Source organism: Apostichopus japonicus, chromosome 16 (assembly GCF_037975245.1).
Source record: "Apostichopus japonicus isolate 1M-3 chromosome 16, ASM3797524v1, whole genome shotgun sequence".
Lineage (NCBI taxonomy): Eukaryota > Metazoa > Echinodermata > Holothuroidea > Aspidochirotida > Stichopodidae > Apostichopus > Apostichopus japonicus.
In genome coordinates this window covers 18,308,386-18,335,831 of record NC_092576.1, presented here as the reverse complement: position 1 = coordinate 18,335,831, position 27,446 = coordinate 18,308,386, and the positions used below count along the sequence as shown (strand labels likewise).

Genomic DNA, 27,446 nt, shown 5'->3' with positions numbered 1-27,446 from the left:
TTTCGTGTTAACGGTACTTTTTTTAAGAAAAAGTCTACAAGGAAAGAACCTGGGCACAAAAACCAAACTACCGAACGACTGACCCGATCTCAAGCCCAGTCCCCTTACATCGAGAGGGAACAGATACTACACATCATCTAAGCGGAAACTGTTATTGGGTTGCATGCAATGCAGCCTACGGGTTTGCCCGCGACACGGACGTGTATTACTTGTGTACTTAGCACTTCGTAATACCTACACTCTAAACACAATCTAGTCAAGGCTAGCGAGGCTAAAGTCTAGTCATGTCGACTGGTTTACGTTAGTCAACGATTATCCCGCCATAATCTTGGTAGAGATGCCTTCACGACTAACCCAAAAGGTCGCCTGACCAGAACATAATGGTCACAGTTCTATTTTAATCTGGTCCTACAATAAATGTCAGCACTGGGACGAAACCCACTAGTCAATCAGGTTGATATATTCGTCACATGAAAAAGCGCGGGAAAATATTAACAATTGTAGCGCCACGGTACGGCCTAGCGTACTGCACTGAACTATAGTACATTGTACACATACGTACACGACGAGCAAGGAACGTACAGCAGGGAGTTAGCAGCCAGGCGGTTACGGTACGAAAAATCAAAAAAATATTATCATCCAGTGATATTGTCAGTAACCATTGCAAGGTAGTATATTAGACCAGTTTTCTTTGGGCCTTTGGCCAGTGTCGTTTGTTAGTCACTTAAAAAGTATATAGTATATTAGACCATAAAGTGTGTATTTTCGATTATTCCAACTTGTGTACGAACAAGCTAAGATCTAGGTCCTAGGCTAGGCCTATCATGCAGTAGCTATAGGCGAATTGCCTAACGTTAAACCTAATGACGTTAAGCTGCCTTGTAGTTGTAGTAGTTGTACAGCACAGTTTATCGTAACAGTAGGCCTCCGTATATTTACAGTATCATGGTGGCCCCGGTATTCACGCGTTTCTCATGTTTGCAATGGATAATTTCTTTACAAAATAACAAACCTAAATTAAACTTAATATTTATAATCTGTATTAGAAACTATGGCCTTAGGGGGATAGGACCTTGGCTATATTATTCTTGAAATATTTTAGGGGGATAAATTCACAGCAGTGTTTCTCCTGCACTTTCAGGGGGGGGGGGGCATAGCCTAGGCTTAGGTCCTAGGCCATATTATTTATACCTAGATTAGGTTTGAGTTAAGGATTAGCCTCCAATTAGGGTCACCCTAAGATAACGAATTAACTAGAATAGTGTGTATGGGATTGTGTAGTTGCGTGCGAAACTGTTACACTAAATAAGCTGATTATTCCTAGGGCCCTATAGCCCCCCCCCCCCCCCCCCCCAGGCCTAGCTCTAAATAGTTTGGCCGTGGCTATTCTTACGACGAGTCGTAACAATTATTTATAAACTATTCTTACGACAAATGCAAATTCAAGAGCAGTAAAGTAAATAAAGCAACTGCGCATGTAGTAGGGGTAACCCTAACCCTAAACATAACCCTAAACCTCGATCCTAACCCTAACCCTAACCGGAAAAAATAGTACTCCTGGTCATGAAAATAGCAACTGCGCATGCGTAGTCGGAAATTATTCTTACGACTAGTCGTAACAATAGCCACTTTGAAATAGTTTTCATAAAATACAGAGGCTAGGCCTATGTTTCATACGAAACATCAACTGAACATGACGCCAATCTTTTATTACCAGTTTGTCCACTGACCATCCTATCCAACAATCCCGTTAACAATTCACAGGAGAATACACTACCCCTTCCAAAATAAACATTGGGGACCTTGGAGCAATCTAACAGCCTATTGCTGCCACAGCTGTGTCATATCAATTTATAGGCCTAGTTGTCAGTAATATAGAGGGGGAATATTTCTGGACAATTGCACTGACTTGTCCGGAATTTTTGGCTAAAATTTGTTATATATTCTAGCGGAATGAGTTGGGACAGTTTTTTCTGCTATTTTTTAAGTTTGTACAAAACAGTTCCGATTCAGAACAAAGGTGGGTGGGTGTTTAATTTGTTGTAGCTGTTTGTAGGGAGTCATATAGCCTTGGACTAGGCTTTTTTCAAGATGGAATATTCCTCGCTTTACCTGTGGTACCGTGAACCGCAGTTGATCCCCCTAGGCTAACCCTAATTCCATTGGAAATAAAATAGGACATCTTTTACGGGGTGTTTCATTCAACTTTTTGGAAATACTACAATTTCAAACATAAATGTATTTGGTTATCATTGTACACTTGACAAATGAAAATGTAGCTACCATAGCGGATTGATTAATGTTTGCACATGTTTCTTTTCCATACAGGTATCAAATGCATTCAGGCTTCTGTATCACTGCATAGTAATTTCACTTCCATTTCTACTGTACATTTTAGTAATGGGATGTGATTAAATAGTTGAATTGTGACTGGTATCGTACCGTACATGTTTACCCACATGCTGTACAAAATATGCACATGAACATTAGGGATGTGAACAAATAACAAAAGTTGTATGTCTATCACATTGGCAGATAGACGTCGTTTAATTGTGGAAGAGGATGCTACAAGCGAAGTGGTTAAGAAAGTCTATCCTTGGCTATTTGAAGATGAAGAGGTACTGTATGAATATGTCTATGTAGATATTATTTATTATACAGTAGTCTGTGTAAAAGTAAATTCAATCTTGTGGTTTCAAAAGTTATGGACATTTGAATATATTCACTTTATGCCCACCACTTGTTCGAACCACGACTTTGTTTTTCAAAAATCAATTCAAGACAGTGTTGCGCTAAGCAGCGCGATTGCAGGATTCCCACACTTTTTTTGCTGATACCGCTATTGGGAATTTGTAGGGGGGATGTTCCCCCTTAAAAAGAAAACCACTTTGTTTTATTCTGAGCTAGAGCCCGATCTATACCTTTATCAGCAAGATCACTCCGCAAAACCTCATGTCCTCATCCCAAGACTTGGGGAGCCTACTGCTCCTACATTGACCAGCTACAGTAGTCTCTCTCTACTTCTTTACCAATTCGCATCTTCCATCCCTTTCGACATGTCTAAACCATCTCAATCTACGTCTCTGAACATAATCCCGAATATGTGTTAGTCCTAAGCGATCTCTTAACTTCTCAGGTGAATTTACCATATGTACTGTATAATCTAATTGATCTCATTTAACCATAGATACTACTTGAATTAAAGCGACTTGAAGGAAAGACGACAATGGCACAGTTGCTTGGTGAAGGGCTTTCCAAGTATGGAGATGCCATAATCCGCTGCACTTTGAAGATGAAGCATCCCACTGTCATAGATACATCCATGGAGAAGGACGAGGGTGCCCGTTAAGGTACATTAGTAACAATTCAATCTGTAATTCACTATTCAAGTGATCATCACCCAGGTATGTGCTGGGTCTTCAAAATGGACTACGAGCAAAGTCTGAGGCAGGGGTGGATGCAAAATATGTCTTGGTGAGGGGGTATAACCATTCAGATGTATGGTAGTGAAAAATAAACACCTTCATTAGACATTAACGTTTGTCGTCTTGCATCATACAGTCTGAGGAAAATAGGGCGCATCCGTACATACTCAGACTGTGGTAGCACTAAAAGGCTAGTGCACGCATTTGTCTCTTCACATCTTGACTCTTGCAACAGACTCATTTATGGACTGCCAAATAAGCTCCAGCGTTGTACGAGCTGCCAGGTTGGTTACCTTATCTAGGAAGTGTGAACACATAACCCCCATCCTTGTAAATCTCCACTGGTTACAAGTGAAGAAGCGTATCATGTGTAAGTTAATGCTTTTGACCTACAAAATATTAAATAAACTTGCTCCATACTATCTATGTAAACTTCTCAATATCAATGAACCGGTACATATTCTCAGGTCAAATGCTGCTACAACACTTATCGTACAAATGTCAGCACCATTACTTACGGTGAGAGTTCCTTTTTCAGCAGCTGCTAAACTCTGAAACCAACTACCACCACATGTTTGAAATGCTAAATCTATATGTAAATTTAGGACCTTGTTAAGACTTACTAGCAGAGGGTTGTGTGATTTTAAATTATGCTGATTTAAATCAGTGTTTTTTTTTAAATCACTGATTTAAATCACTTTTCTAATTCTTGGCAGGAAAGCAATTTCAGTAAATCTGGGGGGGGGGTTGTATTTTCAGGGAGAAAAAAAATTGTCACATACACCGGTATGGCATGAGGCCTATCATGCTAAAACTAATTGAACAATTCTAGAAATTGCCTGCTAGAATCCCCTCAGAGTTCAGTTAAGTTCAGTAGAATAAGGATCAGGATGGACCCTGTGAAAGACCCTGTACCACAGATAACCCAGACTGCCAGATATGATCATGGATGAACACAATCAAGTGCTCAGATGATAACGAGACAGGCTGTGTATTGACGGTAGATTGCCTAAATTATGGCTGTGAAGTACTTCATTTGGTACAAACAAGTGTCTGTGTTCAACAAAGGGAAATTGGTACAGTATCATGGGCCCCTTAGTGGAGGGGATATAGGGCCTAATTTTGAAATTATATTCAAGACTGTTGACTTCCCTTGATTGTCCCAAAATCAAATTAAATCATTGGGCTGACTGCTCGTATGTGATATGGGTGGGTATAGATGTTTTTGGAAGATTTAAGGTAACATTTGAGAGGAAATTGAACTTTTGATTATTGCAAAATTTATTCGATTATTAAAAAAAAAATTAAAAAATCAACTCTGAATTAGGATTTATATTTGCAATATGGGTAATGTTTTGTATAATTATATTTTTTCTGTGTGCAGTGCATTGCAGCATTGTGGTCTTGGACGGAATGCCCTATATAAAAACGTTTTATTATTATTAAGGTTATTATAACATGTTTGAAGTTAGGGATATGGATATAGAATGTCTATTCCAATTTCCAAAAATATATTGTTCAATATGCAAATCCATGGGTGGAAGTAGGTGGTATGTGACAACCTGCCCCCACTTCCCCCTATATGCCTATATGTATTATAGGCTACACGATATGCAGTTTGATCCATTTATATGATGCAATGTTACATTGTTATAAGCTGAGTATATGGAAATCTAGTCTACTTACTCTACTTTGGAAACAAGAGGCATTTCAATTTATCACTGTCTGCATATTCTCAAATAATATCTTCCTTGTTCAACTTTCACACTGAACATGCTCTGTTGCCAGCTGAATCCTGAGGTTCAAATTTTCATGTGTCAATCTGCTTGCTAGTCTGCTCTCTATTATCTTCATTTTACTGAAGACCTCAGAATATGATATATGGTTGTTAATTCAGGGAAAACATGTTCTCGGACTTCAGGAATCTGTAGGTATCAATGAAACCTATCTGCTTTGGGTCCAAGATACGAGTTTGACGACTGATACATATTCTTGACAAATGGAGCAACTCTTTCAATACAATCTCAGTATTTGATATTTTTCCATTAATGTTTCTATATTTTGCTTCAAATGTTCCTTATCAGTTATCATTGTCTTGAATCCCTCAAGCTGAAACAATGACAAGGATGCAATCATTTTTTATGGCCCATGCCAGTAGGGGCCCACGACAAATAACTGAACAATTGGCATAACTTAAAGATGCTTGCTTGGGTTGAGCTCATACTTGATATTACTTAGCTAAGTAGCCTAGACCTTATCAAATGATACAAATATCTTTGCTGAAAATAAGACCTGTGATGTATTTAGTACTCTACTTTAATATTATCACCTAAGCAATTTATAGAGTATTGAGTATTGCTCTCCGGACGGCAGATGAGTGAATCTGTGATATTTTTGTCCTATCGATGTTACCAAATATGACATAATATCACTCTTCTGAAATGTCATGATGTTATGAGTGCTTTAACATTCTGTTGTTGATTTTTCTTTTCGAGTCTAGAATGCATGCAGCAATTCTGTCAGTTCCGACTCTACTGAATGAGAAGTTGGGTGCTATGATTGTATTTGCAGATGAGGATAGTGTAAGTACCCAATGTATTATTTAAATCAACAGTATGTAAACTATGGGTCAAGGCCATCAGAGGTGGTCTGATATTGTATGTTACAGTGTCGAGGGTTCATCATGATAGTGCCCTGGTAGTGTTTCCTTTGGGGTATTCAGCAATTTTAGATCTGATGCCATATGGGCTATTTCAGGAAATAACTCAAAATTAATATTTTCCTACAGATTGTATGGTCACAATGCTTAGAGTTTAATTGTCACGATAGTGTTTTGGTAGTGCTCCTTTGGGGTGTTTGGAATTTTAGGCCAAAGGTCATGTATGGGCCATTTTGAACTCCTGAACTCCGCCTGAAATCACACAAAATGTTTCTTTTCCTATGAATTCTATGGTGCAGTGTTGAGCATTTTTCACAGTGGTACTTAGGTAGTGCCTCCTTTGGGTTTTTTGGATTTGGGGGCCTAAGTCACCTGTAGACCATATGGGCCAATTTATGAAATCACTCAAAATGATACTTTTCATACAAATTTGCCCTAAAATTGGTTAGCCCTAACATTTGTTGGGGCATCTTTTTTTTTTTTGGGGGGGGGCATTTTTTGGCATCCTTATTTCTGGGGGGCCTTGAAATATTTGGGCCCTGAAAACCTTCTGTCTGCAACAAAGGCCCGCACATCTGATCATTATTCCCTAACTAAATATCACATGTATGACCTGGGAGTGTTCATAGCTGTAAATATAGTAAGGGCATCATCACAAAGGTAGAATAGACTAGTATGTATGTGATAACTGGAACAGAATGTTGGACAGATTTCAATCTGTAGTTGCAGTAACCATAACCCAATGTGGATTTCCTGATCAGCCCCAAGTGTATTAAAATCATCTAGTGGAATGAATCCCTACCATGATGTAATTAGCTGTAACAAGATGTCATAACTCATGGCAAATATTCATTTCTCTCTAAAATATACGGAACCAGTGCACCATTTAGCTCTGTTGTTTCATTTATACGCTGCTATTATTTATATCATCAAAAATAGTATTACTTGTAGTGAATACGATGTACTGTAAATTGATTTGAAAAAATATTTAAGAAATTATTTATTTTGATTCCTTCGTTGGTGGAGTATATTTGTTTGTTGGTCATTCATGGCCATCATGGTGGATCAGCCACCCCTCCCATTTTCTGAAACTGGAAAGCGCTGTATATTGAATACATATACCTTAATATCTTTGCAGGTTACAGACTTGTCAGACGTGCCAGTTTATATCCAGGTGACAGAGGATGAAGGTGTTCTAGAGTACACTGTGATAGTGGAAACCTTGCAAGTAGCTACTTTGAAAAGTTTGTTCGCAGCCATGTGCAATTATTTGGCAGTGTTTATGTCCTAAATATGGCATAGAGCCTTTGCTGAAGAAAACCCTTCAGTTTTTAAAAAAATCATTTTGAATGTTGAGGATACTACACCGGCAGATAAATCAGTCAATAAAATTCTGGAGAAACTAAACATGCAAATCGCTAAAAATTGATGGCCTAATTACTGCTCCAGGCACCTACCATTTTTTGTACAGTTTTTTTGGCTCAAACTGTCATCACATTTTTAACATAGAATACTGCCTATCAATTGCACTAGCATATATTAGTCAAAATAGGCTAAGGTGTTATAAAACTGTAACTTGCAAATAATAAGTCATTGAAAATTTTTTCATTATCATTTGAGCTGTTGCGTGTGTTAGTTTTGACTTACAAAATGTTGTTATTTTTGGTTACGATGCCGAAGGCCGAGTAACCTATGCGATCAAGTTGGCGTGTGTGAGGGTGCGTTTGTTTTGCTATCTGACCGAGGACTTGAACAAAACAATTTTAGGTCCTCGGTTGTAATTTCTAAAGAATCACCACGTCCTCGGAAGAATTCTATTGTATGGGGTATTGTTAAGGTTAGGGTACGTGGATTTGAACAATGGAAAATACAATGGGGTCCTCGGTCTGAACGAAACACAAACATGTATGTGTGTGTGTGTGTGATGTGACAGCTTGCTCGTAAACACGATATCTCAACAACGACACATTGGATCAATGTCATATTGGACTGGTGATGTGTGGATGGTCCCTATTGTTTTTGTTCTCCATCACATGAATATTAATAAGTGAGTAGGGCTTAAAGTAAAATTCTTAAAATGTCAATATCTTCGCAACAGTATGTCCGATCTGCTTCATACTTGGTATGGTGATGTAAGTGGTTCATTGTCACATGACAATGGAATTTCATCTAACTAATATTCATGAGTAGGTGGGGCTTAATCCTTAATTGCTAGAAATAGCTTGTAAACCTGAAATCTTAGAAATTAAATGTTGAATTACTGTCATTTTGAACTAGTACATGCTCCATGATTAGTAGATGTGCCCTATTGTTTTTGTTGTTCATGACATGAATATTAATGAGTAGGCAGCAATTAAAGTGAAATTCTTAAAATGTCAATAACTTTGCAACGGTATAACCGATCATCTCCATACTTTGTAGATTGGTGGTGGATAATAATAGTTACATTTTCATATGAAAATAACATGTAACCTCATTAATATTCATGTGTTTGTTGGCCATATAGCATTTGTTGTCCCTCATTCCTAAACTCCTGTCATTCGTCACGTTTGACATGTTTTCCTGGTTCCTGGGAGCTTGCTGATCTTATCTATATTTGTTTTGCTTTATAAAACCATGAAATTGGCTAGCCAGGCCATTAAAGGAGTAGTCCAGTGACAAATTAAACTGGACTGAAAAAAGTAACCTTTGCAATTAAGTTGGCATATGTGTATGTTGTGATGAGTTGGCATGTTTGTATGTTTTGATCAAGTTTGCGTGTGGGTATGTGTGTATATGTATGTTGCATAAATAGCTGGCTCAGACAATTAAAGGGATAGTCTATAGTGAAAACAGTAAATGAACTTAATAATCTGGTATTACTGTACGTGTACCTATAGAGTATAGGGAAATCTTATGTGAGTGGGGTAGATTAATGTGTTGGTAGTAAGGTGTGAAACTGGTAAAATCTGATGAGTGTCAGGTGGGGGGGGGGGGTTGTCAGATGAGTAGGGTGATGTTGGGATCAGGGTTGTAGGATGGTAGGTGAGGCTGCAGGTGGTATGATGGTAAGGGTTACGCTCTGGGTGGGGATATGGGTTGTGTCGTATGATCCCCATGTGTTTGTCTGGAAAGGGGGTGTGGGGTGGTGAAATGCCTAGAGTCAACTATATCACTTTTTTCAACTTTATATGTACATCAATAAAGGCATTAATTTTTGGTTTTGTTTACGATGGCCAGGTAATCTACAGTTTAGCATGTTTGCAAGTGTATGTATAATCTTAAAAACAATATATTTAATTACTGTAAATGTATTGAATAACTTGTAGATATGCTACATTATCATTACATGGACCTAATTGTTTTTGTTGTCCAGTACATGAATATGTGGGTGGGGCTTGTAATTAAATTCTTAAAATGTTGATATTTTTTTTTCAAATATATGTCTGATCACCTTCATACTTGGTAGGTTGGTACAGTAGTGCCACATGAAACTGAAATTTCATTTATATTCATGAGTGCAACTGACAACTTTATGTCTGATCAGCTTCAGTTTGGTTTCAGTTGTCTGGCAATAAGTACAATACAGGTATATAACAATAACAAATTCTGACTTATCTTATTTCATAAACTCTCATCGGCATCAGAACCACTAAACCTTTGGGTTTTCTGGTTCTTCAATTACTGATGCAATCAGACTCTTTTGTACTTACTATTGAGGTGAAGCATATGTAGTGTTTAAGAGAAAATATAAAATGTGATTCCAAATTAATACAGAAATTCTTGCTTTCTTTTTTTCATGTGAGAGGGCTTGATGGTCTAGCAGTGGTTAAGGCCCAATCAGGTTTTATATCCAAGAATTGTTCCCACCAGTTAGCTCAACAGACAGCTTTGAACCTATAAGGGAGTTGTCGCAGGTTCGAATCCGTGGTGGGTCATATAAAACTAGTATAGAAAAACTACTTTTATCCATGGGCAAGACTAACTGGATTAGTCAAGTGACTGCTGGACTAATCATTTAGGTCGCTTGACAAAAGCCTGGTCGATAGAGCATTGTTGAAAGACTAGCAAAAACTGGTCATGTGACTAATTGAATAAGTCAATTGACATCTTGACTAATCGTTTAGGTCACTTGACTAAAGCCTGGTCGATAGAGGCATAATTGAATGACTAGTAAAAACTGGTCATGTGACTAATTGAATTAGTCAACTGACATCTTGCTTAATCGTTTAGGTCGCTTGACTAAAGCCTGGTCGATAGAGGCATAATTGAATGACTAGTAAAAACTGGTCATGTGACCATGTTTACTTAGTCATATGACCAGAACTATTTGGTCACTGGACCAAAAGTTAGTCAAGTGACTAGAATTAATTGGTCGATAGAAGCATTGTCTGGACTAATGTACTCTAGTCATCTTGACTAGATTATGTTTACAGTGTACGTCCGCCGACGTTCACCTCTTGAAATGCCATTTCTGCGTAAGATTTCTACGATATGAATAATTAATCACCTTGTGACCTCACGTCAATTACCCACTACCTGACGAGAAAAAGCTGGCATGGTACTGAATATTAATGAGATCAACTCGGCAGTGGGCGGAGTCGCTTGCCGTTGTTCATCTAATTATAGAATATAATTCTGCACACGTAACTGTAATTTATCGTTGGACCTGTGTCGCCACACTCAGGCAATTTCACGCGATTTTTTTTTTGTAACACCGAGTTGGAATATTGTGAATTGTCACCGTCACTATCAACTTCCGATGAAATCAAATGTGGAGTGCGGACACACTTGTCACATCTGACTTCTGAAATTCACCGCAGATATGAATATGGCCAGTATGGGTTACTTTCCTTTACCACAAAAATTTTTGCATGACTGCATCAGGAAAACGCTTGAGAAGGTACCAGTCAACATTTCCTTCGAACAGTTATTGCCGGAACAGATTAGGTGTATTGTAAACGTGGCAATTGGTAAAGATACCTTTCTTATGCTGCCTACTGGTAAGGGAAGACACTGCCATTCCAGATTGTTTTAAGTGTTGTGAAGCAACTGAGGCAACATGTCAAGGCCTATAAACAGCACTTCCCATCTCAACCTATCGTCATTGTTGTGAACCCACTGCTTAGCCTAATGCGATCCCATGTGCGGGAAATGCATATCATGGGCATTTCGTCAGCAAGTCTCAGTTCCCCAGAGGATGAGAGGATCAAACTGGGACATTGTAAGGTTGTCTTAGGATCTCCAGAGTCATGGCTCAACTCGACAACTTGGAGAGAGGTCCTGCTAACTCCAGAGTTTCAACAACGGATCATTTGCTTGGTGACTGATGAGGTCCATTGTGTGCCAAAATGGTGAGTCTAAATGGGCGTGATTCATACTTAATATCCAGTGGGGAAGGGGGGGGGGTAAAAGATTAGGAGAGAAGACCGGTATGATAGTAAATGTACATGTACATTTGGTACAAGATCTTGCGGCAGCTTTTGTAAGTTTGTACATCGGATATTGTGTGACCAATAGACAGAGAAACTGCGAGTATCACCCCCTCGACCCACTGCAATTCAGTTTCTGCTTGATACTAAAATACTCAATAAACCCCTCTCCGGTATGGGTTATTTTCTGTCAACTCTACAAATTTCCTGCAAATCATGGCTGGGTGATGTCAGGAGCAGATTTCCCTCTGATCCGATGGAAAGAAGGCAACAATTCCAAACGGTTTGCGAGTTTATATGGTTATTTAAAAAATGCTACTGACCCCCAGATATGCACTTGAAGAATACACAACAGTAATTTTTTTCCATTTTCAGGACATGATAGTTTGAGTTAGCTCAGAGATACAGCGCTAAAACAACCTCTTCTGGTCAAATCTTGGCCATATTTTGCAAAACTGTCATCAAAAAGTGGGTGACTATTTTCTTCTTGAATATAGAGGGCGCCAAACATTGCATTTTATTCTTCACATCAGTATCAGTGTTGTTTCATTTTTAGACTCCCCTAGTTTGAAGAGTTTGTATGTAAAAGGAGTCACGTTGCAGTTTAATACTCATATGAATGGACTAACCAGCCACAGCACATCATAAAATTCTACATGGACTCAAATTACATACATGTCTCTAGAAAGGTATTATTGATGGCAGTTGTCTGCAAGCAAAGCTAAGTATACTTGCAATTTTCACATGTTTGCCATCCAAAATTTGTGGGGAGGAGGGCCACAAAATGGTGAATGTTCTGACAACCCTGCCCCTTCATGTACAGTACCGCCCTACCCTAAATGCAGAGTACAGTAGTATATATCTCCAGTCGACGTTGACTATTTACTATTTACATAAGCTTTTTTCCCTAGGATTAAAAGTCATGAAGCCATTTTCAATAAGGACATTTTCTCAGGCTGAACAGTGATGTTAAAATACTGTGGAGTAGTTGGGTAGCATGTTGAATATATACTGCATCCGATATTGCTGTGATGTCGTCTCATTAGCAAATGGCAGGTTATATACTGTACTATGTGAACTGAGAAATCGCAACCATGGCTGTCTGACATGGATAATGGAACAATATAAAAAAAAGGCATCATGTGCCCTATTCATTCTCTTGCAGGGGGCTTCAGGGCCGTAAGAAGGCTGAGGCTGTTTTCTGGGAGACATTTGGCCGCCTTGGAGAACTGAGGACCTTACTTCCAGAGGGAACCCCTATATTGGCCATGACAGCGACAGCAACCAAGAAGTCAAGGAAAATGATATACAATTCATTATGTCTACGTTCTCCTGAGGAATTAGTATCCAGCCCTGACAGAAAGTAAGTCAAACTGTCAATTCGAAAGATCCCAACCGTGGCAATCATAGATGGGGAGAAGGTGAAACTTGAACCGAGTGAACAGTTTGATCATGTCTTCAAACCTTTGGTGGAAGACATAGTGACGAAGAAGCGAGGTAGTGACTTGACAATAATTTATTGTCGAACAGTTAAGGAGTGTGGTGAGGTTTACGAGTATTTCTCCCATGAGCTAGGCACTGAGGGTAATAGTTTTGAAGTTGTTGCTAGGATTAGTGCAAACCGACTTTTTGCAATGTTCCACCACTCAACTCCAGATGAAATCAAGAATGATGTCATCAAATCCCTTATTGATGATGGATACTACGGGCTGATCATTGCTACAAATGCATTGGGATGGGCATCGACGCACGTCATGTGAGGAGAGTGTTCAATGTTGGCATACCAGACGACATTGAAGCCTACACCCAGGAGACTGGCCGAGCTGGGAGAGATGGACAGCAATCACATGCCATTCTCTTCTATAAATCTTTTCATCTTCTACAAGCTGATGAGACGATGAAATCCTACGCCAGAAATACATCTATTTGCCGCAGGGCATTGCTAATGAAGCAGTTTCAGGCCCTGAGAGAGACTGAACCTCATCATGACTGTTGTGATCTATGTGAGGCAAAGTGCAAGTGCAGTGTCTGGGAAACAACGAGCCGAGTTGACAGTATTGCTGTATCGAATGAGTCACAAAAAGGTCACATCTCCTGTACTCATCCGTGTGGTTACGTCCGAGGATGAGAAACTGCTCCGATGTGCCCTACTTGAATACAGAGATTGTCTACTCGGATGCAGTGCAAATTACAATTCTGTGGGATCAGGATTCTCCACCCAGCTGACCGATCAGGCCATACAGCATTTGCCATTCATATCTGGATCAGATTACATTCAGCAGCATATGTGTTCATTGACTAGATTTCCAGAAGGCCTTTGATAAAGTTCCCCACCAGCGTCTTTTACTTAGGCTGAAGAGCATGGGTGTCTTAGGGGATTTAATGTCTTGGATTGGGAATTGGCTTGGTAATAGGGAACAGAGGTGGTAATTAAATGCTGTGCTTCTTCTTGGCAGAACGTTACTAGTGGGGTTCCACAAGGGTCTGTATTAGGTCCCTTGTTGTTTGTTGCCTATAGATATAAATGACATCGACGGAGATATTTTGTGTACAGCTAAGAAGTTTGCTGATGACACCAAATTGTATTCTGAGGTCTCTTCCAAAAGCGATTCTGAGAAATTTCAAGCGGATTTGGATAAGATCTTGTCTTGGTCTCAGGGGTGGGAAATGCTTTTTTATATTGATAATTGTAAGGTAATGCACATTGGTAGTAGTAACCAAAAGTTTACATACAATCTTAATGGTGAACGTTACAGGAGGTCTCTGTTGAAAGAGACCTAGTTATCGACATTGACTCATCTCTGCAACCTTCTAAACATTGTCATTCATCCCCACTGGAGGTACAGTATCTTAACCTCAATCACACCATGCCCCGCTGGTAATCTGACTTGTGATATCTGGCAGCTGTAAAGTGAGGTTGATTTAATCAGTCCTACTACAGGCATGCTAACATTAGGAACTCTCTTGCTAATTCTGTTAGTATATCAGGCAGATATACTGGCTATGCCACTGGCATATTCTGAATCCAGTGCACTTTTTCAGTCATTGATGTCTGCCTTGATGGTCCTTCCAGTAGTCCATCTGATAGCTGCCATATGGTGATGGTTGTAATTTTATGGAACACTGACTGCATACACAATCGGACCCAATACTGTTGTGCCACACATTTCTGCACCCCCTGGTATTGCACATAATGCTACCCAAGTTGCAGATTGAAGATCCAAGACCCTTAATGTAGTCCCGTTGTCAAAAGTGTAAATTCATTAAATGTGTTATCTTTCAGTCACCAATGATTCTTTCTATGGAGCACTAGTGGCAGATACAGGGGTTGGGTCAATGGCATAACTTTCGATACTGGCAGAACAAGAATGTATGAATTGGTTGGGTCACAATCTTAGATAAAATTGTATGATCATCTCTTTCACCATTGTGATTTGTTGCTATGACTTGGGTGTTGTCAGATGTGGATAGCATGGGCGGTTCTTCAACATATTTTTTTCATTGACAAGTGAAGGAATGAAACATAAGAGAATTCTCAAATATATTACCCTCTACCTGGTGAAGAGTGGTATACAAGAAATGTGTTTATAAGAGGGAGAAGGGACACTAGGTGATATGTGGATGGACAGGGACTGGAAGTTCCACCATCATCTACTATGGCTGAAAATCCAATTGGCTAGTAAACTCCATAGCATGGTATGCAGTTTTTGTTTTCTCCAAGAAAGTGAACAAATAAAGTAAGTTCCTTGACATTATAGAGGAACATGTTATCGATAAACATACAACATTGTTCATTGCCAGTGAATTTCATTATTGTGTACTTGGGGCAATTGCCTAATTGCTTCACAGACCATCATAATCATAAAATAATACATCCATTGCACAGATTACTTGTTCAGAAGGTTGCTGCATCTGTTCAGAATATGGATGGGGAATGTGCCACACATCAGCTGTCCTCGGTGATTCCAGATCAGGTAAAGAGTTCACAATAACTCGTGACCAGAGGAAGGCAAAATCGGTTTGCAGCAGTGTGTTATCTTCAGGACTTGGTAGGAAGGTGGACTCTGGAATGTCATTCAGGTTTGTGGCCTCAGTTGTGACGTAGTCTCGTCCACTTACAGCATCCTTTTACTGCATACATGTTGAACCAGTGAATTGACTGGTTCTGGCGAATTGAAGACATATGTTTTGCCCTGATTTCAAGGTCAATATTTTCCCCAATTATTTGGTACTTGTCCGGAGTGAGCTTGATAATTTCTGACTTGATGACCTCCGCTGCACTGTCAACAGCATGTCCCTCTCGAAAAAAGAAACAGACTCTCTTCCATATGTCATCAAATGTGGACTCACAGAAGCTAGTTGATAGTGAGTCTTTCGCAGCTCTGAAGAGGATAGTATCAACAGTTGGTTCCATGTTCACTGATATATCAGCAGGTGAAAGTTCATAATTGAATTTTTTACCGCTGATGTCATGTCTTGAAACAGCCTCCTCCAAAGCTGAAGCCATGGCTTTCATCTTGCTGTGAGTGATGAGTTCATCTTTCCAATTCTGCACGGACTCATCATGACCCTTCCCGAGCTCGGTAAGGAACAGCTGTATCCGCCGTGTTGACACAGTGACATGTTGTTTGTTCATGATAACCTTCACTTGATCCATCCGAAGTGTGGGTTGTACATTCTCCAAGGAATCTAGGCATTGCTGTGTAAACAAGAAATTATTTTGTTAATGAATGACTCGCCGGAGTTTGCAGACCTTAGTACTGCAATGTCTTCTGGGATCCTTCACCAAGTACGCGGATCAAGGCAGTGCCTATAATGATGTGACCTTAATGTGATGTAAAGTCTTTGGTGTAAAACAACGGACACAAACCCCTAATACACCAAAAAACATACAAAGACATCAACAACTGGAGTACAGGTTTTGACGAGCCAGGTGCCTCCGGAGAGATTCAGTTTGGGACCTATTAATGTAGTGCAATCACTCATTACCTCTGTACACCACCACCACCACCAGTATACGGCTGTGGTACTGTATCTGCACCTGTCTCACAAGTGTGTAATGAATCTCAAAGAATCTCTAGGCAAGACTCGCTACTGTTATTCTTGCATATATGTAAGCAGTCAGGCATAATTCCACAAAAAAAAAAACCAATGGGTTGGCATCGATGTCCATCCACGATCATACTGTCAGGGTACATTGATGAGCCGGAAGTGGTTTCCTACTGTACGCTGTAGAATAAAATCAGAATCTACCTACCCGACTGCTGAGTCCACATTGATGTAGCAGCACACCATTCCTGTATGCCAGAGCATTCATGAACTTGTTCCTCGCTTTCAGTAATGAAGATAGGGACGGGACTATCTGCACATGTGTGAAGCTGGCCGTTATTGTTCCCCAAAGTCTCATCATGGTTGGGGCTTTCCCTTTTGCTTCAGCGAATATGTTCTCTTGTGTGAGGCCCACAATATCCAGGGGCGAACAGTTCCTCAGTAAGGATGGGTTCGCAGTACTGCACAATATTTGACATTCCTGGTCCACTGTTTTACTTATCTGTGTCAGGATCTCCGCCTTCACTTCTGGTTCTGATGTCAGGTGCTGAACAGCTTTCTTGAGTTTCTTCTCAGCGAAGGCTGTTACTGCATCTTTGATGTTTCCATCACTGAACTGAAAGCTCTCTGGTCTTCTCTTGGGATGTTCGATTAATAACTGGGAAGGAGATTGAAGTATACAGTGTTAAATTTGGTTATCTGATGTCCAGGATGGTCACCGTCAATAATTTTGTGCATCATTGCAGGGCCTGTCTCACAATTGGCGGAATTTTTTGGTAGTCTATATATATACAAGTACCTTGTTGAGCTGTTTGGATCACACAGTAAAATAGTAAAATATGAAGAAATTGCTCTTTAGTTTTGGCTCAATGAAAAGCAATGCCTGCTTCAAAATAGTTTTCAATGATGGAGAGTCACAACAACACACAGCCTTAGGGGGCCCAAAATTACCTTGTCACCCCTTGTGCTGTGAAGGTTATTCAAAAACATAGTAAATTATTTGCTTTTCTTCAGGCGAAAAACATGATTAGTGAAGAAAGGAACATGTACAGTACAGTATTTGATAGCACATCGTAGTACACCTCAAACTCCAAATGTTGCAAAATAACTCAGCATCGACAAATGGACGATTAGAACTATTCGACAATGACAAAGCCAGGCCTAATCTAGCCTAGGCCAGTACTGGCAATTCTGTCGATGAAAATCATAAAGTTCATCCTCGGTTTCAATTATATGACATATACAACTCAGCTGGGCACAAATTCTTCCAGCATCATGTCGTCATCATTACTCTTTTAAATGTTGAAGTAGGCTAATGCTATGTTGGTAATGATGACTTTGTTACTCACTCTGGTAATACTGTTATGACTATGTTCTCCATCTGTACATTCGGTTGTCGGGATCGGCACTGGGTCCACATGGAATGGATCGCCTTCACTTTGGATCGAACTTCTTTTTACAACTGTACGTGTGCCTAATTGCTGCTCTGTTGGTGTACTAGTGAGCCTCTGCTTAACAACTTTTATCCCAGGAGAGTCTTTGCTCCCCCTCTTTACCCTCTGAAATCGGGAGGCATATTCTTTGGTGAATTCAGACAAAAGTTGCTGGTCTCTCTAAAGTTTTTTCAAGCTTAGAAATGCACCCACGACAAATGCAGTAATGGGAGCCAACATTCTTCTTGTGCAGGGGTGGTATATCCAATATCTTGGCAAGTCTTATATGAAAGTGTTTTGGCTTGGCAGTTATACTACTTTCAAAGATACTGCTCCAGTTTCTCCCTAGAATGTCAACATTTCTGCCACACACAAAACAATTCTTTCCAGAAGTGGAACTTTGGCCTGTACCGGAGTAGTTACTTAGTATACATACATTTTTTAGTGGAGTGCCTGTAAATGCCATATTGCAAGCCAAAATGCTAAGCATGGTCAGTAGTTATTCCACTTACATGATAATATTGCAATGAAAGAGAGGGCTCTCATTAGAAAGCAGTTGATCCACAAGATAATTGATAAAATTTGATTTGGAACCTAGCGTTCGGTAACCTAGGCTACCTAGGCCATGGCATAAAGCCAAGCCTAAGCAGTAACAGTGTCAGGCCAAGCCTAAGCCATTCCATGTCACGAGTGACGAGAAATGTTTTTCAATGAGTTACAATTTTCCCAATATTCTACATTCCCAGTTGCAAATGTCACAGTACTAAGTAGTTCAGGAGACTAAGTTGCGATGCAACTTACAACTTACAAGTGACAGCAGTCAAGAATCGTAGCAACTGTATAGTATGGCTAGCACGTACGACGACACGATCATAACAACATTTACGAGAAGTGTGTGTTCGCGGGAGATACATTCTGGTCCAGGGCTTTTTGTCCGAAATAACAAATATAGCGAATGCTGCGTATTTTTTATCATTTATTACGCCTTAGTAAGTTTTGTGTAGGGGAATACATGACGAATATGATTTTTTTGCTGATATATTTTGAGTCTCACAATTTTCTGACATTTGTTCGAATTAGTACTAGATTATATTCAACGCACTAGATTTGTGTCCGAGCTCCGCCCATTCTGATATGTGTATTCATTTTTCCGAACCAATCAACTGTTGGTCGAGTCTATTAGCGACACAGGGTTAGAAATCGGAAAGTTGTAAACTACTACAGATGTCGAATGCGGAGCATTCACATCGGTTGCACAGATAACCTACGGGTATGCTTTAGCGTTAGCCCCTGGCGTATACAGTAAACACAGTGTACAGTGTATACACTGTATACATGTTACTGCCGCTGTCAAGAAATCTACGGATGCCTGTACGTCAAGTAAACTTTTATACCAACTGAGGCATATACTTTGAGAGCAAGACTTAGGTTTACCGTAAGGGTTTAACCAATTGATTTTTTCCTTGCCAAATGACCCAAAAAGTAGGTAGCAACTTTTAACTACTGATATGCAGTCTAAGTACCATAAGGTATACTGATGTTAAATTTCAAGTTGATCCAATCATTTCACCTCAGGTAAACCTAATCACCAACTTCGAGATGTAAACGTTAATACCAATCCAGTGCTATATATATATATATATATATATATATATATATATATATATATATATATATATATATATATATATATATATATATATATATATATATATATATATATATATATATAACTCTAAATTAGACCGTTGGGCGACATAGGATAAAAACAGCACTTAGGGCAACATTGGCAATTTAATGTGATTGTTTCACACTGGGCCATTGTAAAGACTCCAGTTTGAGTGCTTTTAAATATAATCCTTTTGCAAAATACAAATACCAAGGGTTTTAATTAAATAATCAATTAATTGTACACAAACACACTTAGGGCGACATATACATGTCGCCCTAAGTGCATCTCAGTGAATTTAACTGTGAAACAGCACTTTGGGCGACATCGCATCAAATAACACTTAGGGCGACATCGGCATTTTAATGTAATTTCATCACATTGGAGTCCAGTATGGGTACTATTTATAGTAATCCCTTTGAAATATATATTTAGCAAGGAATTAAATTAATTAATGAATTAATTACACATCTACATGTAATACAATACTATTTTGTCACACTGGACCACTGTATAGGACTTCAGTGTGGGTACTATTTATAGAAATCCATTTGCAAGACAATAAACCAAGTAGTTTAACTAATTAATTAATTAATAACACATATTCATGTTGGCGTATGTGAATTTAGCTCTTTTCACAACACTTAGGGCAACATATCATAAAAACAGCACTTAGGGCGACAGTGGCAATTTAATGTATATTTCATCAAACTGGACCACTGTTAGGACTCCAGTATGGGTATTATTTATATGTATCCCTTTGCACAACACATATAGCAAATAATTTAACTATTTAATTATTTAATTGCACATATACAAGTTGTCCTATGTAAATTTATCTCTTTTCACAACACTTAGGGCGACATAGAATAAAAACAGCACTAAAGGCAACATTGGCAATTTAATGTTATATCATCACACTGGACCACTGTTAGGACTCCAGTATGGGTACTATTGATAGTAACCCCTTTGTAAAATAAATATAGCAAATAATTTAATTAACTAAGTAATTAATTACACACATACGAGTTGTCCTATGTAAATTTATCTCTTTTCACAACACTTAGGGCGACATAGAAAAAAAACAGCACTTAGGGCAACATTGGCAATTAAATGTTATTCCATCACACTGGACCACTGTTAGGACTCCAGTATGGGTACTATTGATAGTAACCCCTTTGTAAAATAAATATAGAAAATAATCTAATTAACTAAGTACTTAATTACACATATACAAGTTGTCCTATGTAAATTTATCTCTTTTCACAACACTTAGGGCGACATAGAATAAAAACAGCACTTAGGGCAACATTGGCAATTTAATGTTATTCCATCACACTGGACCACTGTTAGGATTCCAGTATGGGTACTATTGATAGTAACCCCTTTGTAAAATAAATATAGAAAATAATCTAATTAACTAAGTAATTAAATACACATATACAAGTTGTCCTATGTGAATTTATCTCTTTTCACAACACTTAGGGCGACATAGAATAAAAACAGCACTTAGGGCAACATTGGCAATTTAATGTTATTCCATCACACTGGACCACTGTTAGGATTCCAGTATGGGTACTATTGATAGTAACCCCTTTGTAAAATAAATATAGAAAATAATCTAATTAACTAAGTAATTAAATACACATATACAAGTTGTCCTATGTGAATTTATCTCTTTTCACAACACTTAGGGCGACATAGAATAAAAGCAGCACTTAGGGCATCATTGGCAATTTAATGTTATTCCATCACACTGGACCACTGTTAGGACTCCAGTATGGGTACTATTGATAGTAACCCCTTTGTAAAATAAATATAGAAAATAATCTAATTAACTAAGTAATTAAATACACATATACAAGTTGTCCTATGTGAATTTATCTCTTTTCACAACACTTAGGGCGACATAGAATAAAAACAGCACTTAGGGCAACATTGGCAATTTAATGTTATTCCATCACACTGGACCACTGTTAGGACTCCAGTATGGGTATTATTGATAGTAGCCCCTTTGTAAAATAAATATAGAAAATCATCTAATTAACTAAGTAATTAAATACACATATACAAGTTGTCCTATGTAAATTTATCTCTTTTCACAACACTTAGGGCGACATAGAATAAAAACAGCACTTAGGGCAACATTGGCAATTTAATGTTATATCATCACACTGGACCACTGTTAGGACTCCAGTATGGGTACTATTGATAGTAACCCCTTTGTAAAATAAATATAGCAAATAATTTAATTAACTAAGTAATTAATTACACACATACGAGTTGTCCTATGTAAATTTATCTCTTTTCACAACACTTATGGCGACATAGAAAAAAAACAGCACTTAGGGCAACATTGGCAATTAAATGTTATTCCATCACACTGGACCACTGTTAGGACTCCAGTATGGGTACTATTGATAGTAACCCCTTTGTAAAATAAATATAGAAAATAATCTAATTAACTAAGTACTTAATTACACATATACAAGTTGTCCTATGTAAATTTATCTCTTTTCACAACACTTAGGGCGACATAGAATAAAAACAGCACTTAGGGCAACATTGGCAATTTAATGTTATTCCATCACACTGGACCACTGTTAGGATTCCAGTATGGGTACTATTGATAGTAACCCCTTTGTAAAATAAATATAGAAAATAATCTAATTAACTAAGTAATTAAATACACATATACAAGTTGTCCTATGTGAATTTATCTCTTTTCACAACACTTAGGGCGACATAGAATAAAAACAGCACTTAGGGCAACATTGGCAATTTAATGTTATTCCATCACACTGGACCACTGTTAGGATTCCAGTATGGGTACTATTGATAGTAACCCCTTTGTAAAATAAATATAGAAAATAATCTAATTAACTAAGTAATTAAATACACATATACAAGTTGTCCTATGTGAATTTATCTCTTTTCACAACACTTAGGGCGACATAGAATAAAAGCAGCACTTAGGGCATCATTGGCAATTTAATGTTATTCCATCACACTGGACCACTGTTAGGACTCCAGTATGGGTACTATTGATAGTAACCCCTTTGTAAAATAAATATAGAAAATAATCTAATTAACTAAGTAATTAAATACACATATACAAGTTGTCCTATGTGAATTTATCTCTTTTCACAACACTTAGGGCGACATAGAATAAAAACAGCACTTAGGGCAACATTGGCAATTTAATGTTATTCCATCACACTGGACCACTGTTAGGACTCCAGTATGGGTATTATTGATAGTAGCCCCTTTGTAAAATAAATATAGAAAATCATCTAATTAACTAAGTAATTAAATACACATATACAAGTTGTCCTATGTAAATTTATCTCTTTTCACAACACTTAGGGCGACATAGAATAAAAACAGCACTTAGGGCAACATTGGCAATTTAATGTTATATCATCACACTGGACCACTGTTAGGACTCCAGTATGGGTACTATTGATAGTAACCCCTTTGTAAAATAAATATAGCAAATAATTTAATTAACTAAGTAATTAATTACACACATACGAGTTGTCCTATGTAAATTTATCTCTTTTCACAACACTTAGGGCGACATAGAATAAAAACAGCACTTAGGGCAACATTGGCAATTAAATGTTATTCCATCACACTGGACCACTGTTAGGACTCCAGTATGGGTACTATTGATAGTAACCCCTTTGTAAAATAAATATAGAAAATAATCTAATTAACTAAGTAATTAATTACACATATACAAGTTGTCCTATGTAAATTTATCTCTTTTCACAACACTTAGGGCGACATAGAATAAAAACAGCACTTAGGGCAACATTGGCAATTTAATGTTATTCCATCACACTGGACCACTGTTAGGACTCCAGTATGGGTACTATTGATAGTAACCCCTTTGTAAAATAAATATAGAAAATAATCTAATTAACTAAGTAATTAATTACACATATACAAGTTGTCCTATGTAAATTTATCTCTTTTCACAACACTTAGGGCGACATAGAATAAAAACAGCACTTAGGGCAACATTGGCAATTTAATGTTATTCCATCACACTGGACCACTGTTAGGATTCCAGTATGGGTACTATTGATAGTAACCCCTTTGTAAAATAAATATAGAAAATAATCTAATTAACTAAGTAATTAAATACACATATACAAGTTGTCCTATGTGAATTTATCTCTTTTCACAACACTTAGGGCGACATAGAATAAAAACAGCACTTAGGGCAACATTGGCAATTTAATGTTATTCCATCACACTGGACCACTGTTAGGACTCCAGTATGGGTACTGTTGAAAGTTATCCCTTTGTAAAATAAATATAGCAAATAATTTAATTAACTAAGTAATTAATTACACATATACGAGTTGTCCTATGTGAATTTATCTCTTTTCACAACACTTAGGGCGACATAGAATAAAAACAGCACTTAGGGCAACATTGGCAATTTAATGTTATTCCATCACACTGGACCACTGTTAGGACTCCAGTATGGGTACTATTGATAGTAACCCCTTTGTAAAATAAATATAGAAAATAATCTAATTAACTAAGTAATTAATTACACATATACAAGTTGTCCTATGTAAATTTATCTCTTTTCACAACACTTAGGGCGACATAGAATAAAAACAGCACTTAGGGCAACATTGGCAATTTAATGTTATTCCATCACACTGGACCACTGTTAGGATTCCAGTATGGGTACTATTGATAGTAACCCCTTTGTAAAATAAATATAGAAAATAATCTAATTAACTAAGTAATTAAATACACATATACAAGTTGTCCTATGTGAATTTATCTCTTTTCACAACACTTAGGGCGACATAGAATAAAAACAGCACTTAGGGCAACATTGGCAATTTAATGTTATTCCATCACACTGGACCACTGTTAGGACTCCAGTATGGGTACTGTTGAAAGTTATCCCTTTGTAAAATAAATATAGCAAATAATTTAATTAACTAAGTAATTAATTACACATATACGAGTTGTCCTATGTGAATTTATCTCTTTTCACAACACTTAGGGCGACATAGAATAAAAACAGCACTTAGGGCAACATTGGCAATTTAATGTTATTCCATCACACTGGACCACTGTTAGGACTCCAGTATGGGTACTATTGATAGTAACCCCTTTGTAAAATAAATATAGAAAATAATCTAATTAACTAAGTAATTAATTACACATATACAAGTTGTCCTATGTAAATTTATCTCTTTTCACAACACTTAGGGCGACATAGAATAAAAACAGCACTTAGGGCAACATTGGCAATTTAATGTTATTCCATCACACTGGACCACTGTTAGGATTCCAGTATGGGTACTATTGATAGTAACCCCTTTGTAAAATAAATATAGAAAATAATCTAATTAACTAAGTAATTAAATACACATATACAAGTTGTCCTATGTGAATTTATCTCTTTTCACAACACTTAGGGCGACATAGAATAAAAACAGCACTTAGGGCAACATTGGCAATTTAATGTTATTCCATCACACTGGACCACTGTTAGGACTCCAGTATGGGTACTGTTGAAAGTTATCCCTTTGTAAAATAAATATAGCAAATAATTTAATTAACTAAGTAATTAATTACACATATACGAGTTGTCCTATGTGAATTTATCTCTTTTCACAACACTTAGGGCGACATAGAATAAAAACAGCACTTAGGGCGACATTGACAATTTAATGTTATTCCATCACACTGGACCACTGTTAGGACTCCAGTATGGGTACTGTTGAAAGTTATCCCTTTGTAAAATAAATATAGCAAATAATTTAATTAACTAAGTAATTAATTACACATATACGAGTTGTCCTATGTGAATTTATCTCTTTCCACAACACTTAGGGCGACATAGAATAAAAACAGCACTTAGGGCAACATTGGCAATTTAATGTTATTCCATCACACTGGACCACTGTTAGGACTCCAGTATGGGTACTATTGAAAGTAATCCCTTTGTAAAATCAATATAGCAAATAATTTAATTAACTAAGTAATTAATTACACATTCCATTGAATTGATGCATTTTTCACTAAAAATCAACTTAAGGTTGCAGCCATTTGAGGGAGATATATGATATACATGACAGTTAAACTACCAAAAACAGGTTTTACCTGGCTTATAACGTGTTTCTCCTCACTGCAGCATGCATTTAACTGTTAAGTGCTGCAGGAACGAAAAATTAGCAAAATTTCCTAAAATTCAGAGTGCCCCTTTAATAGTTGGCATGATTCTAGAAATGACCAACTTTGTTTTGAGTATGAAAGTCACCTTGAGACCTTTCACCTTCTGCAAAGTTACAGGTGTCTATATGAATAGAAGTCTTTGTGTGATTTCTTGAAATAATGAGTGTGGACATGTCCCATCAGTCACAGTTTTTTAACATTTGTTTTAGTCATAAGCCAACAGAATGATTTTAGCTGTTGTTGGGGTCCATCTATCTAGTACTACTCAAGGCTTAATCTGGCATGAGCAGAGATTCTTCAATTGTGTATAGGGTTATGTGCAAGACAACCTGAAACTTCTGTCCCATCAGTCACAGAATTAGGCTGCATGTGTGGTGAAATGCAAAATGGGGAAATCCAGTGCTGAAAGACAGCGAAACAGGAGGGAACGTTTGAAAGCAGAGGGGAAATACGATGCATATAAAAAAACACAATCAGCGTATCGCAAACAGTGGGCCCACAAGAAGAAGCGGGAGATGTCTTCACAACAGAAGCGTCGAGAACGTGAACAAAAACGCAAATCAGAATACAGGTACAGTATATTTCTTCAAATTAATTTGTTAGACCATGTTATTGAAAGCAGCTTGTGTCACTGACATGATGGTGACATGATGAAGTGTTCATTGACCTGTGAAGGTTATCCTGAATCAAGATTGGTATACATGTCAGATCTTTGGATTTTACTGTCCCATCAGTCACAGTATATGGTTCAGTTAGTATAGCCTATATTGGACAGTTTGCAATGCCTAAAATTATTAGTACAAGAATAGTGTCGTTCCATTCATACCTAATTTCCTAAAAAGAAATGACATAACAACTATTATCATCTACAGCAGTGGCATGCACAGAGGTTTGTAGAGAGGGCTGGATCACTGCATACAGGCCCTTCTGTCCAAAATTTGAGGAATGCAATATTCTTGGATCACAGAACAATGAGGCCGAGTTGAAGGAACTGGTGGGTCTATCAGGGGGAAAAAGAACCTGAAGCACTGTACAACACACTCCTGGTTGGCAGTATCACCACAGGAGTACCCATCACACAAGTGAATTAGTTTTCACAGAACCACTAGGCTGTAACTTAAATGATGTAAGGTCCAATCCAATCATTGGTAAGGCCAGGTGGATCCTTTTTATAGTATATGTATGCCCCTTTGCCTATTAGTTTTGGCTCTTTCCTCATGGGATGTTGACCACTTTAGTATTTTGGGGGGAAATGGAGAACATGGCTCAAAAAAATTGTATTAGACTTTCACTATATGATGGGCAGATTGGACCCTTTAAATCCACAGTTGAGAGTATCTGGGTACTTTTGCTGCCCAGGGTTAAGCTCAGCATATAGTCAAAAGCTCATGTGACTTAAATGACTTCATCAATGTTGTATAATTAGTATCCTGTTCATTATCAATGTTTGCATGTTTCAAGGCTCAGCTCGTTCTGTTGTTGTTAATAAATAAAATGCAAGTCTCAAATGCATACGGATTGTGTTTCATTTTTCCAGATGTAATTACTTGATACACCGAAGTGAGATGACATGAGTCCCATACA

At 37.8% G+C, this 27,446-nt stretch overlaps 1 protein-coding gene, 1 long non-coding RNA gene and 1 pseudogene across 6 annotated transcripts in view; all 3 read left to right on the top strand.

Annotated features, from left to right (window-relative positions):
* The window catches only part of LOC139982710 (uncharacterized), a 239,831-nt gene that overhangs the window by 65,945 nt on the left and 146,440 nt on the right, over window positions 1-27,446 (top strand). The window lies entirely within an intron of this gene.
* On the top strand, window positions 426-27,446 carry LOC139982724 (uncharacterized). Of its 3 annotated transcripts, none has more exons than XR_011798310.1 (4): window positions 426-668; window positions 2,536-2,618; window positions 3,188-3,350; window positions 26,213-27,446. It is a non-coding gene; the product is annotated as an uncharacterized lncRNA (long non-coding RNA). The 3 variants fall into 3 exon arrangements; XR_011798309.1 differs by lacking the exon at window positions 426-668 and having other exon boundaries at window positions 1,645-2,618; window positions 26,213-26,433; window positions 26,735-27,439; XR_011798308.1 differs by lacking the exon at window positions 426-668 and having other exon boundaries at window positions 1,645-2,618; window positions 26,213-27,444.
* Window positions 10,882-13,724, top strand: LOC139983735 (recQ-like DNA helicase blm-1; annotated as a pseudogene).